The 16,406-nt window shown below is 35.0% G+C and overlaps 1 protein-coding gene across 3 annotated transcripts in view; it reads right to left on the bottom strand.

The window, feature by feature from the left end:
* The window catches only part of LOC106672348 (brain-specific angiogenesis inhibitor 1-associated protein 2), a 264,724-nt gene extending 250,392 nt beyond the window's left edge, over positions 1-14,332 (bottom strand). For 2 of the 3 annotated variants that reach the window (XM_024228171.1, XM_014403704.2), the window contains exon 1: positions 14,231-14,331. The gene's annotated coding sequence lies outside the window, so the exon portion shown is untranslated. Of the gene's footprint in view, positions 1-14,230 lie in introns of all 3 variants that reach the window. The other variant, XM_024228172.1, reaches the window with a different exon arrangement.
* Between the last annotated feature and the right edge of the window lie 2,074 nt (positions 14,333-16,406).

The raw sequence follows: 16,406 nt of genomic DNA, 5'->3' as shown, positions 1-16,406 counted from the left end.
TGGAACTGAATGAAGAAAAATGTACTCAGAAAACAGCCTTCCCTTGTACATCAACTCGATTCGTCCTAACCCTACTGTTCCAGCCCTCTCTACACATTCCTATCCAGAGAACCTGCCACGTTGCCTTAACCGATGATTGCCTGGGATCTACCTCCTTGCTCCTTAATCATACACACTTGGTGCCAGCATTGGCTGGTTTCTCAGGGCAAATATCCTCCGGGTGAAGCTCTGGCATTAGTGTGGCAACTAATGTGTTTTGGCCGTGTGAAAAAAAACGTTTCTGTATCAATTTGTAATATGTACGAAAATGTATCGGGTACAAAAAAAAAATTATAAAGAATACGAATTTACTTCTCACTTAATAGTTACTGATAAGCGACTTGGTCGATGGTTGATTTTTAGACAAAATCACAAGGAGACAGAAATGTGTTACAATAAAAAAAAGACAAGCCAAACAGTTTCCTAAACCTGTTCCACGCCAAAAAAGTACTTTTATATTAAACCAAATAAATAAAATAGGGCACATGAACTTATACATACAATACTGGAAGCAGAAATGACAGAAAATATCCTACCGATAGAATGATAAAAAACCGTACGGTACATCTAGCCGTTAATGGAAAATAGTTACGAACTCAACCACAGAATGAAATGTGTAGCGACGAAAAACTGAAAATTGAAAAAAGAAAAATGTCACCATCGCGTCACTTAAACGGCCGAACTACTGGTGGTATACGAAATAATAATAATACTTTATTACAAATCATAGATTACTGTTTGGATCTTTTTTTCGGCAAGTATGTACGGCATGGACAATATTCGTTGCTGGAGATCGTTGGAAATAAAACGAAAACGTAAATAAAATTATAAATAATAAAAGAAATACTTAACATAATTAATTAAAAACCACAGAAACTACATTTAACTAAGGATAATTAGTTTAAATTTGAGCCTTTACACAAATAAAACAAAGAGCATAAAAATGAGCACTTTGGAAAGGAATTACTTTATTATTTAAGGATATTATTAGAAATTAAATTCCTGCACCAGCTCATTTCTATGCACCAGGCCTTATGATAGCTCGAATAATTACACTGTTTCCACTATTCAAATTATCTACTAGTATTGATCTTTTAACAATAAAAGCACTCAAGTGTAATCGTCTTATTTCACTAGTATAGTGCATTCCGCCAAAAAGAGGAAGACGCTCTCCTGACTTCGTCAATTACATAATCAGCATAATCATCATTCTCCATTTGTCGCCAAATGGTTGAGAAATGCATTACCTCGCACCTAAATTTGAATAATCACGGAGGATCTGATAAAAGCAAACCACCGAGTTGTCGGTCTTAAAGTTAAACAACCTAAATGTGGATCTTAATACACATTTAAGTGTGTAGAAGTTGGAACGCGGTGTAAGTATTCTTCTCGGTGACTTTCGTTTATATTTTTACTGAGTGTTTTGAGGTGCCGATACAGGCTGAAACATTTTTCATGCAAACCAGGAAACATCGGTGTAGATTGTCTTTAAGCTGGTATGGGAAATAACGACTGCATAAAAGATTTCACAGCCAAATTTCAAAAACACCACTGAAAAAGGCGAAATATTGAAATGCATCTGACAAAACAGACTAGAGACCAGGACAATCAAGCTAAATAAAAAACAGTTTTTCGTCTACAATACTGGGATAACCTAAATCACTATTTAATACATTACACACATAAGTAACATTTACGAAAAAATTCCTTTTTAACATTTGTTACGAATTGCTTTGATTGTTTGCTTTCGAATTTTGACTTTTGACAATGTATTATTGATAAGATTGCTACTTTTTCCTGCTCTTTATTTCTCGATCTAAGACTGGTCCGATAATTTTGGCCTGTCCATCCTCTCTGGTATTGACGTGGTAGGTAGAACGTCACTTATTCATGTATGTAAGCATGTCTTCTTTTAATGTACAGAGTTCTAATTTCTCTCATAATCCATGTTGTTTTTTGGTTTGTGCTACGTATGTTTTCGTATTTGACAAGTCGTGCGTATTTTGTAGTTAAGTTGTGTATGAATGTTTGTTGAGCCATATGTTTACATTCGTTTTGTAAGGTATGTCTGTTTTTTGTACACACCTCGTAAAGGCCTAACTAGCTGTGTTAAATTGTAAGATATCTTCTTTGAGTCTGTGGGATGAAAAACTTGTAAAAGGGTCGTTTACGACCTCACGTCTTCGTTTTCGTCTGCCTATTAGCATGGCTGTTTACTAAATAGAACTAGACTTACACTTAAAAAATGAACATCTACTTGCACTACTGAACCTTTACTTTCAAAAATAGTGAATTTCCAAATTGAGAGTGGTATGAGATCTACAACCCGTCCATTCTACATCGGAGTTCTATTTTTTCCATTTTCTTTCAAATTGGCCTTGTTTTTTAATGCAAAATTGTAACATTCAAGAATTACTTCGAGATAATTGGATTTGAACAGAGGAAGAAAACATATGATATTATAGGATTATATAAGTCATAAAAGAGAACTGGATATAAATCAGTTAATTTATTATTTCGTTTGATCCGTCATCTCGAAAATATATAGAATTTTTTTTTCATCTTTCATTGGTTAAGGAAGCACATACGTGACCGCCGGTTTTTATAACGGTAACTCATAACATAGAAATGAATAATATGGTAATATTTGCGGTCAGTTTATCCGACATGAAAGGAACACTGGAATTATCCCCAGGAACGAAAATATTGCGAAAGCCAACGACCTAAGTGTTTTCACGTTTGGAATACGATTTCATTATTCCAATGCTCTTGAGTAATTTTACCTAGATTTAAACAGTTATCTTCTTTAGGATCCGTTCGAATTTAACACCGCCTCTTAATATAGGCAGTGTCGTAAACGAGAGATAACCAAGTTTAACGATTTACTTTTTGCATTAAAAAAAAGTGCCGTCCTTCTTGCTTCACGAAGCACAACAACTAGTTACGCCCGCCGAAACTTGTCAAGCCTGCCATGAAACGTAATATTGAATAATAATTGGCTAGCAGGGGGAAGGATTCTAAACAAGGGAGTTGCTGATTGCGAGTTATTGTTCAACCCTTCTGTTAAACACGTTTATTTCTATAAACCGCAGGAGTTTCTGCATCGGGCTCACACGCCCACTTTTAATTAATAACAGAGTAAGGGGGACAACAGAAACTAATTCCGGAACTAATTCGGGAGGAAATAAGATCTTATCGTACTCGACTTTTGCCTTTTGAAAGGGTATACAGATGAATTGAAGCCCCTTTCTAAACATCGCTATGTATATTTACACAAAAGCTTAAAATACGACGAACAAAAGCGCGCAACACATGTTAAACAGTCGACAGTTTAATGCTCGCGAAATTAGCCCCTATAGAAATCTGCCTTTTTACACCAGCCTGTTCTTTTCCAAAAATATACGTCCGATTTTTTAACAACATTATTTTCATAATCGATCTACGTACCTAAACATTTTAAAGGCTGTATTGTAAAAGCGTGAATTACAAGGTCTAGTAATGGGTAGAGCAATTATTTCTGCGGACACATAATCTGGTGTGACATCGTCTTTCTTGGTCAGAAACTGAGTTAACAAGGTGCCAATTAATGTGCTCATAACTTTATCGTCCCGGTTCGCATTACCTGCCTACATTTTACTTACTCGATTATTAATAACGAAGCTGTTATTATTGATTAATTGTTATTTACGAGACTGAAAAGCCAAATCTAGAGCGAAAGAAAAATAAAAAAATGATCACGCTATAAAAAGATCGATAAACACACTCGACTTACTTTTTGGAATGTAACACGGACGGAAGAGTGAAAGGGAGCGGCGAAAGGCCACTAGGATTTCATCTGCCTCATCAGCCTTCAATGAATTTTTAAACAGCATCTCGACGTAACGTATAAAATGTCAGCAGCCGTTGTTTACACTTTTCCCCCTTCTTTGTTATTATCTTATTTTACATTTATGAAAGTATAAGTAATGTACGTTTATTCCCCTGTGGGTATCGAGCGAGTTAGACCAGTTTAAAGAAAGCGATTGAAATTGCTTTTATAAACGTGTTCGAGGAGAGTGGGAACATCAGCACGGCTTTTGGAAGTTGCAGCTATCCCTGGTGATAGTGTGTGAACTATCTTGGAAAAATGGACGTCCTGATGAACTGAATTGAGTGAAGTCATGGAAATATCGGCTTTTTCTCACCTATCACAAAAAAATGTCAAAATTCTGCGTCCAACAAACCATCTCTATCAAGAAAATTATAGCACATATACATTTTAATTGCAGTCGTTGATATGTCTTGAAACTTGATAAATCATAGAGTGCATTTGCAAACGGAAACTTTTTCTCCCTAATTCCTACATAAACCAAACTTGCAACCAGCTAAGATAAAAGAAGCCTATAAAAGAAAATCTTTTAAATATTCCATTCTGTCGATATTAATGTACAACAATGAAGCTTGTCAGCAAGAAGCAAGAATTGTCCCCTAGGAATCTTATGTAAATAAATTGGATAGGCTGAGCCCGTGAAACCGAGCATGTGTACCTAAAAGAATAAATAAGCAAAAAGGGATTACGTTATGCAACGGCTTTCTACATATTGGATTATACTTAGCTACGACTGAACTTAAAGCAGCCTTAAATGTGCTCTTATTTGCTGAATAGCTGACGTTATATAATTTTTTTGTAACTATTATTTCTGGGCATATTTCTCTGGATAAATAATTACAAAAGTAAAGAATCCAATTAAATGTTTCGCAATACAAAATTTATGCCAATGTTTTAGTTAAAGTTGCGAAGAACTTTGAGATTTCAATACAGTTAAGACTCATTCACCGGTCGGGATCATCGGTTGCTACTCCCATGGTCAGTTTGAATTCCCCAGAAACATGATATCATTTCATCCTTGGTCCCAAGGGAAGGACAGTCAATCCAATCTACGAGGAAGAACTGCAATACAGGTTGCCATTAATCCTGGATATCTCCTTATAAGATTATTTAAAACAAAAATTCTTAATTATTTTTTTAAGGTGGTATATGTCGTGTAATTTTAATTTCAAGTACGCAGTTTTGTCGTTTGATATTCTTCTCTGTTCTCTGACAAAGTTTCGCAAAGGATCGAAAACAATGTTTCGTCCTGACGCAATGTTTTCTTGTGTCCCTGAGAACTCCTCATTTATCTAGTGGGTTACATCAGACCTCGTTCTGACTTATTTTAAAAAAATTCCGTGCGTTTGCGTTCAATAAATCGTTCCTGATGCCATTCCTGAATGGCAAAAAGCCCATCCATGAAGCGGAACGAAATTAATTTCGTGTAAGACAAAAAGCCAGCTCAACACTTAAAAATCGCTTTCTTGTCCTGCCCTTAAACAATTATTACTCCACGTTTTTTGTTTTGTTTTTTACAAATAAGTATTAGATAACATCAAAATTACAGAAATACCTCGGCATGTTTGGAGTGAAAGTTAATTGTCGTCCAACATAATACCTCTTTTGGGATCTTCAGATCTGGCTTATTACAAATTGGGGAAATTAAACTTTCCCAACCGTCGGATAGTAAATAATATTAGAAAAATCTATAATACAAAATGCAATATTTAACCCAAAAATATTAAATTAACCAATTAATATTTTCTCTTATCGACTCTGCTACCGATCATGTTGTGAGTGGTGTTGACTTTCTGTTTAATCAAAAGCTCCACATTTTATATATTTGAACTCAGCGTCCTCTTTTCTATCTAAAACCACAGCAACAGAGACGATTAATACGAATTGGTTTTCAAAAGGAAGTCGATAGTTCAAGACCATACTCATGAGTATGGTAGTGTTTTCACGTTCACAAATGAAAATATTAATGATTGTCATGGCCTATTTGTAATCCTCCTAAGCCGAATTAGAGACGTTCAACTTTTATTTGCTCCTGACTTCACCAGTGCATTCTGGTTTCAGCAGCATGATACCACTGCCTTCTGCTAAAGCTCCGACAGAAAATAGTTGAGCTTGAACATAGGGTCAGCTTACACTTGGTAGCAGAGCGTGGGTTCGATTTACCAGGTGCCAAAAAAGGGCCACTGGATTAACAGAAATAAAACGAGAGGTGAAGGTAATACGTACAATGAAGACAGAGCCCACAGCACTCACTTTTCAATTGGTGAAAGGCCAAGTACCAAAGATGCTCTCGCGTCAGGTCCATACAAGCAAAAGGCCGTCTGTGATCCCGGCTTCCTGGAGTATGCAACGATCTTGGAGAGGAGGAGCGGTGTCATATGATCGAATTTCATCGATTTGTGTACTTACTGTACACTTTACTGTACTTTAGGCAACGGTGAGTTTTAAAAAATCTATTGTTCTATTAGTTTTTGTATTGTACATTATTTTTAATTACACTGAAAACTGTTTATTTGTTAGGCTTTAATACGTTTGTCGAAAGTGTTACATTTGAAACAATAACAGGAAAACCGAAGAGAATCGCGCCTAGCCAATCACTGCTGGATGACTATTGTCTTTTTTTAATTTAATTTAGTATTTGTATTTTTTATGGGTTCCATTTTTGAATAGATTGAACAAATAAGTTTTATTTTCCTCTTTCCCCACTCCTTAGGTTCGACATTGAAAAATCGTTCCTTCCATTACTTCCGCCTCATCACCTCCCTCCGGCAAGACTATGCCCGCCATCCGAGGAAAGCGATATTGTTTCGACGAGTTGTTCCAAATCCCTGTATGATATATAAACCTATAAACCCCGGCTTATATTTCACATTTTATCGACATACCGAGGGGGGGGGGCAAAAATTCCATTTCTTCGACTGCCCGACTATTTCCCTCAGTCTGAGAGCTCCATAGGGCGTGTCGGTAATTTAATTGACCCACCGTCACGGCAAAATTGGTCACGCCGCTCCGCCTCGAAGATGTGTCCTATTGATGTTACCGTCAAGGAATGCTACTATTGTAGTGCACCTTACTGTTCACGTTATTATTCTTTTCTTTGTCCAGCAATTATACCGTTTCATTTAATTATTATAAGACGCTCGATCGTATCGAATCGATGGAGAGAATTTTGTTCAAGTTGAGAACTTTCAAAAACTGTCTACGTTTTGCACAAAAAAATAGAAAGATGTATTTTTGAAAAAGAGATAGGGAATCCCAGGACAAAGATATGGAAAAATGTTCACAAAAAAATCATCGCAGAAACTAACATCATTCGGGTCTACTAGACCAAGGTCGTGCTAACATTATAATGATAATAGGACTGCAGTAAACTCAGAAAATTTATAGAATCGCAGTAGCAGAAACAAGCGTGTGCATATTGGCAAAAAGAAGAAGAAACGACAGTGCATGTACTTTGTTGGTGCGAAGGCTTGTGTAGGCTCAAATTACGATTCCTGGGAGAGGAAAAACCAAGGCCTAAAGCACTTAAAAAGCTTTCGAATCTGATAATAAACCTTAATATTAACGAAGAGCTCTAGACAATGATGAAGATGGCACAATATCGGTCTCGATTTCTAATAGCCAAATTTAATCAATGTAACAAAGGTTATTTCCGGAGTGTAAAAAATTATACATTTCCAAAAAAATAACACCTAGAAAAGTCATCGGCGATATATTCCAAAATACGCCACGATAAACGACTCTCTAGATGCTTGTCTAATCACTCAGTTGCAAAATATTGTAAAAATGCAATGTCTCTTTGAATTTCTTAATACAGTATGCTTTCAAAACTTCGACAATCCTAATTTTTTGTCTTATTGATAAACGGCTCTGACCTTACAAATTATTATATTTTGAAGGACCAGATGGGAAGAAAATAATTTTAATAATTTGACACACTATAGAACACCATCCAGAAGTATGAATTGAACCGTCGATTAAGTCGTGTACTCGACGGAGAAAGAAGCCATCAACGGCTTGCATAATTGCATAAGTGAATATAAATGAATTTCTTACTTGCGTGAGATCGCACGGCCTCATAATCATCACTCGAGCATGGGCGTGTTACCTCACCCACCATATTCTCCGATCCTCTTTAGCCAAAGGTAAATTATTTAATCGACGATTCAAAAGACGAATTTCGATAGACGACATAACAAAGTAATTAGCACAATAGCAAAACTGCAGTATTTCGGCCGTTTGTCCCTCGATTAGCCCCTCCGGACACGTCTAGTCTTGAAAGTCTAACACTTTCGAGGTTTGTAAAATCACTTTTTTTTTAATATCGACGTCTTTAACCAATGATTCGCAATGATTCGATACAAACAGGCGTTTTTCTAATAGATTACAACTAATAGACTCAGTTTATTCTGCAATATAGTACGAGCCGATTGAATTGATGATTAGAAACTCAATTAAGCCTGTTTTGATCACACATAATGAGAAATTAGTGATTTAATTTCAAGATCTTTCTTTTCTTTTTTACTGGGTTAACCGTGTTGAAAAAAAAATCTAATCCATGGGTCGATGTATTCGAACCAGGAACCTTACAGTGATTACTCACCGTGTCTTAACATTTACGGCCACCGACGCCTCCTAAGATTTCAAGATCCATTTGCTTCGGAGAAAGCATTACTGTTAAAATGAGAAAGTGTAAGAGTAGTCGACAGTTCACCTTCTTGAAACGTCTAAATTAACCGGTTCCTCGGTAATAGAACGCTTTTCGATGTTACACCCTCTCTCTCACACCGGCAAAGTTTGAAATGAACAAAGTCGACCAGCAAAGGAGGATTCACATACATCGACCCTCTGCCGTGAAACCCGTGCATTAAATTTATAAACACTTATTATTTTTTTGAACAACGTATTGAGCAGAAGGTCGTGAGTTCAAATCCCGCCTGTGACACAGATTTTTCATTTCGAAAAAAATTGTATGTAATTAATTGAGTATACTTATTGTTTAAGTGGAAAGTCAGACGAAAATAGATAAAGTCGCAAATAATGACATTTTGAAATAATATTTGCAGAGTTCAAAATGATTGTCTGCGAGTCGGTGAACTCATACTGAACCGGCATAGGGTCTGTTATTGAGTCCCTCTTCAGTCGCGGGTTTGCTGAATTACTCAAAAGCGTGTCGGCGGCATTGCGCCATCTTCAGCGAGGAACTGTCACGATTTCAAAATTTGGCGGCACACAAAGAAAAAGATAAGTTTAAAAGTTGTTTACTTACCTATAATACACTGTGTAAAATAGTTTATGATAATTGTGAATGTAAAATAAAATAATATGTACTATAATAATAATAAACAACAGTACGTTTATTAAGGGATTAATTACAAGTTCATAATAAGAATACTCTTCTACATTTAACAGTCTAGATTTTTTTTTCGTTTTTATGTTGGTTAATACTGAAAATCCGAATTCACACAAATAAGATTATATATAATTTTTACTATATACGTTTTTCAAATTTGGCGGCACACTTTAAGAATTTTGTGTGGTTTGTGGCACAGTGGTTAAGAATCACCGGTCTACAGGTTTCTTTTCCTGTGTATTTTAATATTACCACAGTTGTTTAATTAAAATTTGTGACATGAAAACCGATAATAAACGGGTTATTATACCTTCATGTTTAAGGTATTCAAAGCAAGTTAGAACTTAATTATGTAAAAGTAGTATAAATAAAATATTTAGCCATCTGTCAAAATGTAATATCCCGACCGATGATTTAATTCAATTGTTTTCACATCCTTTAATTTCCTTCAATTCGCCTCAGTTCAAAAAATGTACATTTGGCGTCGCTCGATAAGAATTCCCTCTATTATGACGCCACCAGGGAAATTAGAATATTTCAAGTTCCCGGATGCCGTACCATGCCTGTTCGAGTATTTAAATAAATTTAAATCATTATTTTTCTTTCACCTTTCAGCCGGGTTCCTTTTTGTCTCACCTTTGGCCTTTATTTAATCAGATGCAGCCTAACTCATTTAAAAGCCCATGAGATGTCTTTTAGGTTATACCACTTGCTTTCCTCCTAGAAACGTGGAAATACCGTTCTAATTATTTTATTTATGCCCAACCTTTTGTTAATTTTTTGTAACGTGCTGGTCACAGGACTTAGTATTTTAACGATATATCATAGATCTTTTCAATGCATATTACATTTTTCTATTTATTAAAAAAAATTAATCGTAATTTAGCTGGAAACCGCAACGGAACATAATGAAACAAAGACTCAACAAGTTTCTAAACTGGTTCTATTTCTAAATTCGAGTGGAGATTTCAGAGCTCTCTCTGTGACGAAAGAGCCGACGGATGCTTTTTTTCACCATATTTACCAAGTATATTTTCTCTTTGCCTAATGAAAGGCTGTCCTGTTGGCCTCTGATTTAAAAGTGATTTATTGAAATTATTCCCATTTTTAAAAGCAGTCCGATGTTGCTAAACGCCGGATCGTACCTTTGCCCAGTCCGCTCCTTATTGAGAAACTTGCCGGGAAATTCATTGATTATTTTACCGATAATTTGGTCGGGCCATTTTGTCGCGATCAACTCTCCACTACCGCGCAAGGGGTGAGAGGCAATGAGATTTTACTACACGCAATCGATTATTTTAACTCAAATAAGTTTTAAAGTGTAAATAATGTTTACAAGTTGAATAAAATCTTAATGAAGGAGGAATTAACGAATCGATAAAAAGGCCGAATCAATTTTTTTTAATTTGTACATGATTTTATTTAAATTAATTATTCTTTTTATCTAAGGTTTTTGGTTGAGATGAAAAATTAGTGTCACGAGCGGGATTCGAACCCATGACCTTCGGCTAAATACGCCGCTGCTCTAACCACTTGAGCTATCGTGCTACACGTGGTTAGAGCAGCGGCGTGTTGAGCCGAAGGTCGTGGGTTCGAATAATAATAATTTTTCATCTTAGCCAAAAACCTTAGATAAAAAAAATAGTTAATATAGTCAATAATGACCACTAAAAAATATGGATTAATTTTTTTAAGCCTAATCAATGAATCTTGATTGGAGGAACATTTAGGAACTAAAACGTTTTGTCTCATCTTCTTGTCTTCATCTGAACGTATTTAATCTCGTCTTCGCCTCAGGATAGGAATGTACTAGAAACTGTTTTTTCAATCAACAATAACACAGGGGGGAGGTCAGGAAAACGTTTTTCCGATAAACGACCTCTTGTGCCTATGTGTATTTTGAGAGAGAGAGAGAGAGAGACACTGTCTACCCTCCAAAGAACCTTTACCGATCTTCTCGTCGGAATAAATGTTTCCTTTCCTTTAAGGGAAAATATTTGGTTTTCCCGTTGTTCTCGTATTAGGCGAGTTCGCCATGCTGAGAAAATGGTTTTTAAACCGTATATTACACAAAATTACCCGTAATAAAGCAGAGTGTCCCTGGGTTTCCAATGTCTCCGAAGTCGTCCACATCATAAAATTTCCGATTGTTACCTTATTGAACATACAAACGTTTTGTACGTATTACGTGAATTATCATCGATTACGTACGTTTGTGTCGTTCGATATAAATTCGATCGTTTCATAAATTGCGCATTACAGTGATTGTAGTGAGTTAGAAAAGATTTAACTTTATCTTAGATCTGTTAGTTAAGTAAGTACATAATAAAGATTTTTTATTTAATGGGGGGGGGGAGAATTAGCAAGCTTTGTGTGAATGATTTTATTCAAATTTCCCTCTCACCAAAAAAATATATAAAATCATCTCGATCCGATTGAAAACGTAAAATTCCTTCAAACCAATAATAAATAGACAGTGCTTGATTGAAAGAAACATATGAAATATAAAAGTTAACACAAAGAAAAATGTTTAAATGACCACCCTTTTTCTTTCTTTTAGTTGACTGTCTTTTGTTCGATATTTGTCCAAATCAATCATCGAAAAAAAATGTTTAAATTCTGCTAGAAACGTCGTCAAATATCATCACGAAAATAATAAGTCAATAGCTTGAGATAACCAACAAGGAAGCGGATTATATGATAAATACCATCGCTCATCAAAGTTCGAGTTTCAAAAAGAAACCTGTAAAAACGAAATTATCTCACGAAATATTTGAAAGAAATTTAGAGAAAATATGATCGAGTTATATAAAAAATGATATCTACAGTGAAAAATAGAAAAGATTGTAAATATGATGTTAAGGTAGAGTATCTTGTTGATTGTAAACCTGAAGATAGAGAATATACTCTAAAACCGGTCGTCAAGAAGAGATAAAAAGGTTTTTTAGTACATCTTTATCCCAATTGCAATGAGAGGCCTCAACAAAAATTTCGAAAAATTGAATTTTTTTTAAATTCTTTTAACACTGAAAACTAACACATTTTATAAAGCTATTTTTCAACCATCTTTATTTCTAAAACATGAAGAAGTTTATTATATACCAAAATTGACACAATGTTATTACTAAAAAATTTGTTACATTATTATTTTATAACTTTTATAATAAAGCACAGAGTCCTAAATATCTTATATAATAAACTTGATGTTTTAGTTTAAAAATAGAATTTTCAGCTATAAAATAAATCGAACTTACTAATTAATGTGTGGTGGTAAGTGACCGTTAGTTAATGATTATTTGGAGACGTGAAATGCGGTCGGTGTGACCGTAGGTTTAGAAAAACATTTTCTTTATCGTGCCAACGTTTCGATCTTTACTGAGATCATCTTCGTGTTGAGAGTGCCCTGCTTCGTTCTGACGGCACTTCTCAACACGACACACAATAATGACACATCTACACAGAAAACAAACACTTTGAGCCCTGAAGATGATCTCAATAAAGATCGAAATGTTGGCACGATAAAGAAAATGTTTTTCTAAACTATGTCACACCAGACCGCATCTCACGATCTCCAAATAATTATTAATTAATATCACTAAGTGTCTGATTACATTTGAAAAAGATTAATAATAAAAAATAAAATTAACGAGAGCACGGAGCCGACTCATTTTTCATACTGTCGATTTAGGTATTCAGCATATTTTTTAACTTTTCGAGCGATTATTTTCTGAGTTCAGCGCGAGTATGTGAGAGGGTGTGAGTGGTTGAGAGTGGAGGAGAATGAGGAGGGGGAACGAGAGGGAAAGTGAGTGTGTTTGTTTATAGCTTCATCCGGCAAATTAATTTTTTGCTATGTTATTAAAATATGTTAAAGGTCTAAAATGTCGCTTTAATTAAATTTCAAATATTATCTGATTTGATGAAAATCGTCTAAAAATTTCGGACTTTCGTAATTACAGTCGGAATGAATATTCTGGAAACCAGTCGTTTTATGTTTTTGGCTGTAAGAGCTTTAAAATGTTATCATAAATGTAAACGAAAAAGAATTAAACACAGAATGGAGTGGTGTTGAGTACTAAGTAATTGAATAAATAACGACCAAAACCGTGTTCGTTACAATTTTAATAATAATAATAATTTTATAAATAACTATTTCATTCGGCTTCTTTAATTATTACATAATAACGATTCCATCGACGTGTGTCACGGTGCACATAGAAGTGTGTCCGGTGAATAAATTGCATTCAAAACCCAAATCAAACAAACGGAAAACAGATCCAATTTACACACACTAAACTTACATCTTCAGTTACAAATTAAAAGGTAAAATGTCATTTTTATAGCGCGCTATCTTTTCAACAATAAAAAAAATTGAATTTGATAAAGGTCATTTTTGAAGCGTAGAATCTTTTCAACAATAGAAAATTTGAATTTGATAGAGTCTAAAAGGAGATAAGTTCAAATATGACCATAGTACCAAACAATCCCAAAATAAAAAATACCTTTTTGATGTTACAGAAATTATAATACAATATCGACGTAATGTGACAGGTCATTTTTATCAATAATTTGTTCAAGAGACTAAACGAAGGAATAACAAACAACACGTTTAATAATGTAAAAATAAAAAGAATTTTAGCACAGTTGGGTGTTTAATAGAAAATGAGTTTCATTGTATGGTCGTACTGTAAGATAATTGGCATCAATATATCATTGCCGATCAATTTTTTGCATTCAAATAAATCATAAAAATGCATCATAAAAGGAAAACTGCAAGAAACTATAAAAGTACATTTAAGTAAAAATGTACTAAACATATAACAAAGAATGTCAGGGTTTTTAAAGATCGAAGCTAACAAAAAATTCAATTACAATATCGATTTTCATTTTTGCAATACAACTCAAAGATAAGGACGAAATATGAAGAAAGAAATAACTTTATATATAAATATATATGGGACGGTACTCACTCAACTTATAGGTATCCCAATTGATACGTCGTGAGTTAAGAGAAAGCACTGAAACACAGTCACCACTCGAAAGCTGAACTGATACTGGGAGTTGGGAGTTGGGACGTCGGAGACTTTAACGGAGGGTCCCACCAGGGACAAACTGAGAGCTCTAGTGGCTGGAAAGTGCAACTCACACCCAGACGCCAAACTCCAGCCCCTAAACGTTTTCAATTTTCCTCCTCCTACCGAAGATTTGTTATATTTAAAACGTTTCCAGTATGTGGCGGTGAAAATTTCGAACTTCTAGGATTTGTGCCATTTTGACAATTCGGCTATAAAATCCACCGAATCGTTCACATTTTAAGACTTGGTCGTTTTTCGTCATTTAGACCTAGAAGGTGATCCGAAAAAACTGACATAATGTTTGGTTGCGATGTTTTTCTTAAGGTCTGCCGGGTGATGAACCTGTAGAATCTGGTCCTTTCCGATCATTTTGGTCCGGTTTTTTTCCAATTCCCATTATCTTAAAAGGTGGAAAAGTAGGATGTGTCGAAGTTATCGTTGACGGCGACTTTATCGAGTAGAGTCTAGAGTTCGTTGTTCGATTATTGTTTTTCTTCGATTGTTTGTTTTTATATAGAATAATGGCGTAAATCATGTGTGTGAGTGACCATCATTCTAGATGTGCGGGTGTGTCCATTTTTCGAATTTTGTGTAGGTACGTACGTCCCAGTGCAATTTTAAGACCGCACGCATGGTTGAGGGTTCGTGGTCCTTTTGTGTGAAGCAGTAGTACAGATTGATTTTCTATCTTTGTCCATAAACGATCTAACATGTCGTTTATTCTCCTGTCCGTTTGTTCGATGTGTATACACACTGTTTTTGCCTAGAGGATTTCGTCAATGTTTTGTCTTGTAAAGTTTTCTAATATGTTCGTCGTAAGTGGGTTCGACTAAATGAAATAACTCACAAACCTTTCACTTAAGATGTCGAAATCGTCAGACAGAAAAAAAGAAGCGAGAATAGGCAGTGCCGGTTGATCGGAAAGCACCAAACCGAGGGTTTCGCTGTTCTAATTAAAAACCTCCTATAAGTTCATATAAAAATAAATTAAAAGAGAGGCCGAATCGAAAGATATTTCACTTCAAATTGGGGTATTTCATGCTGAACTTTTACTAGAAATACGCAACCAATCTAATTATTCTTGGTGTCTTTTTTTATACTAATTATTATTGAAAATTTATTAAAACTTGGTATGTCTCATTTGAAAAAATAGTTTATATTCAATTACCTATTACTCTGAAATAAAAATTGTTATGTTAGACCTGACGATGAGCTAAAGGCTCGAAATCCGGATCGGTGGAAAACAACTTATTGTGAGTAGGAACTGTCTTTTTTAAAAAATGATTGAACACCGCACTCACTCCGTCATTCACCATTTCAATTACGATGATCCATTCTCACATCCGTTGATACTGTAGGAGTTTTAGATCTAAAGATTATCCATTCTTTTAACTTTATGTTGTGTATATTTTTATATGTGGGGTCTCCGATAATGTCCTCAAATTACCTTTAATTACAACCTCATAATCACAAAAATTCAAAATGTATAGTTAAAGGAGTTAAAGGACTGGTTAGAATATTTGTTTACATAAGTATAAAATTTAGGTGACAATTGTGTTTTAAGTTGTTATACCTACAAATTCTACAGCAACTAAAAAACTCGGCATGGGCAAAGTTTCAAAAAAGAAAAATAAACTAAGAATTATCACAGGAAAGGACCTAATTAATTAGACCTTCGCAGGCTAAATTGAACATAAATGTTTCAATTACTTAAAAAACAGGTGGTAGTGATTAAATTACTTGGGGCGGGCTTGTTTTATGGCATCACGCTGTTTCAAACGATCCCCGGTCGTACGAAATCAATCAGCACTTATTGAGTTAGAACGATGGTCTTATAAATAAGTTATGACAATGTTTCGATAATTGATAAGCCATGGGGGTCTCCTTATTACCGCTAATTTTAAGCAAAACGCCGTTTTAAATTTTAATCCTGTAATAGGCCGTCAAGGCAACGGCAGGTCAAACCTAGCACCCAACGCATGCAGTTCCAAACCCATGCGTACTTCACGTTCTCTTAAATATATTCACTCATATTTACACCATTCTTTCAATTGGGTGATGGAGTACACGA

This window comes from Cimex lectularius, unplaced genomic scaffold, assembly GCF_000648675.2.
Source record: "Cimex lectularius strain Harlan isolate CLEC.00 unplaced genomic scaffold, Clec_2.1 scaffold230, whole genome shotgun sequence".
Lineage (NCBI taxonomy): Eukaryota > Metazoa > Arthropoda > Insecta > Hemiptera > Cimicidae > Cimex > Cimex lectularius.
The sequence above is the reverse complement of the archived record's forward strand: the minus strand, read 5'-3'. Positions and strand labels throughout refer to the sequence as shown.